The sequence below is a fragment of the Dipodomys merriami genome, unplaced genomic scaffold, assembly GCF_024711535.1.
Source record: "Dipodomys merriami isolate MVZ:Mamm:240054 unplaced genomic scaffold, mDipMer1.0.p SCAF_155, whole genome shotgun sequence".
NCBI lineage: Eukaryota > Metazoa > Chordata > Mammalia > Rodentia > Heteromyidae > Dipodomys > Dipodomys merriami.
In genome coordinates this window covers 2367427-2370490 of record NW_027202882.1, presented here as the reverse complement: position 1 = coordinate 2370490, position 3064 = coordinate 2367427, and positions in this window count along the sequence as shown.

Sequence of the window (3064 nt, the reverse complement as noted above, 5' to 3'; positions counted from 1 at the left end):
TTACCCTGTTTACCTGAAGTGTTTGTAGAGCTTTCTGGGAACTCACCTCTGGATTATTTATTATTTGTTCTGTCCCCTAATTGTCATGAATGGGAGTTGACATCCCCAGACTTGCCATTTTTCGTGTGTTTTTCTGGTTTGTTCTGCCTATTTGGCATGAGGGTAACACCAGTTTTGTGCTAGAACACTATTGTTAGGTATGCATCAACCAAAATCCGTAGTTGCACAGTCAAAAGTCTGCAGATAAAATCTAGTTCAAGAGATACAATCTATTCAACATAAAACAACTATGTCTTATTTGCCTAAGAACAGCAAAGAAGCATTTTGCAACCAGAAAGGATTAGGCTTAGGGAGAATGTGGGGGAAAAAGGATTAGAGGGATGTGAGAAGGTGAGGGAGAGTGGACTTAAACAAGTCCTGATCTCAAAGAGGGAAATGGATTGGACAGAATGATAGCAGAGAAAGAAAAAAAGAAAAAAAGAAAAACAAAAGAATTAATAAATAATCAGAAGAGAGGAAAAATATTATATTAATCTCCAATTCCTCCCTTTGGCCTTCAATATTCCAATTAATTTTCAAAACAATCATGTACAATGTTAGTTTATTTTTTCCTTTTTAATTAGATATTAAGCAAGTGTTTTTGCAGTAAAAAGAGATGACAGTGGTATGAGAACTCTGGTATGAGCACCTTCTCCCTAACAAGTAATGCTCTATGGACTGTAAATATGGAAGCCACATTAAAATTCTCTACACACTCCTCTCCTTCTCTCTCTCTTTCTCTCTCTCTCTCTCTCTTTCTCTCTATCTCTTACACACACACACACACACACACACACTCACACACACACACACACACACACACATACACACAGACACACACAGCTGCCACCCAGACACATCAGAGATCAGTTGCATTCATCTGTAATGATTATTGATTGATGTTTGCTCCATTGCTTTATTTTGGCTTAAGATCTTGCCTGGACCTTTATCTTTCCCAGAGATCAAGTCCCTAGTTCTTAGTTTACTGTGGGTCTGAGTATTCATAATATGTTTCTGGCTGCTTCAGGCCAATTAACAATACCCTAAATACTGTATCCTCAAACTTGATATTCAAGTCAAACTCCATGAATTTATACTACTGTTCCAAAATACTAAAGTTTATTGGATCTAGGAACCAAGAAAGTGCCCACCTTGATACTTTAGTAGCAATTGACATCATGAAAGTAGAAGAATAAAATGTAGAATACTGGATGTGTATTACAGATAGAAAATCATCATCTATAGGCTCATTTATTGGAAAATTGTCATCCTATATTGAAAGCACAATTTACATATTCAGTTTTCCACTTACTTTGCTTACCTATCACTTCTGATCACAAATACTTTCATGAATTTTTTTGAATTTAATTTAATTTTATTTTTTTGTGAACATACTGTACAGAGGGGTTACAATTACATGGGCAGTATAATGCGTACATTTCTTATCAAGTGTTGCAGCCTCCTCCTTTGTTTACCCTTCACATCCCTTCCCAGCCTCCTCCCCACCTCCCCCAACCAAACCTTCCTCCCTCCCCCCCAACCGCACCACCTTTCATGAATTTTTATAGTATCTGAATAAATCGCATGATATGCATGTACTTATCCTCTAAAGGAAAGACAGTCTGCTTTTGCATCTTTCCTTCTATATGACAAACCCTTATTTTTTGTTTCACTGTTTGCTGAATAAATCTATTCCTGGAAACAGGATATTCACATCATTTCCATTTTTAAAATTTGAAATATAATATAAACTTTGTTGTGACTAGTCATTTTCTAAAAATGAGTGATATTCATGAACACCAATATTTTGGTGCCAGAAAGTAAATTGAGACTTTATGTGGTATGATAGTACTTGTGTCTAATTGACTTAACCATTAGATTATTCATGTATAGACAGGTGAATTGTGCTTTTAATGCAAATCCCCAAGGATTTACATTAAAGTCATAAGTGGGGTTTTGTTTTCATGTTCCATAAGTTACATTTATTTCAATAAAAGTACTAGAAATACATGTTTGCTGGAGCAATATAAAAGATGAGAAAAATTCTAAAGAGAATCGATTTATTGATTAAAACAGAAAAGAGTAAAATAGTCTGGTTTCTTGCTTGAGACTGCATAAATTTTATATGAATACAGCTCAAGATGAGAGTTAGAGATAAATTCATATTAATATTATGGAGATTTCTATCACAATATAAGCAATATAGGTATTTTAAGGAATTGGTCATTCAAAGCCCTGGACACCTAATGGATGAAGAATGGTATTGAAAATAGCAGAGGAAAACAATTCAACATGCAGATATTATGATTTTATAATACTAATATGAAAGACATGGAGCTTTTGCCTTTCTGAAGAAGAAAGTTTAGCCAGTAATTTCAATGTTAAGCATCAGTTGCAATGAGTCTAAAGTCTTTTCCTCCAAGATATCCAAGAGTACTATACTCATCCTCTGAACAGTAAGTAATTATTTTAATTAGCTTTGTTTAATTTTAATTTACTTGTAGCAAATAGGTTATAATGTCTGCTCTCTTACTTTCAGTGTACTAATATACACTTGTTGTACCTGGACTCGAGACCCCCTGAAGACCACCAGAGATCACGACCAATGCAAATAACAAAGAAGTCGTTTATTTGCAAATTCGATGTTGGTCCTCCACACACTCAGTAACCAGTGACACTAAGAGGCCCTGAGCATAGAATCAGCACCGTTTTTATACTATTGAATAAACAACTTTAAGGAAGTTTTACATGAGAAATTACATGATTGGTTAATATTTTAAGCAAACTAAGCTATACATATGTGATTGGCTAATATCATTATTGACGGGTTATTGACGGGAATTCTCTGGCCACTGGGTCACCATGTCCTGCATGGCCACCTAGTGATTGGTCAATGCATCTGGAGAAAATTTTTGTGGCTTTCCCAAAGATTATTTATATCTCAATTGTCCGGAAATTGTTTTTCTTTTTGTGTCATTTCTTGGTCAAACCCATGGTTCTTTTAATAATTCATACCTCACAAGAT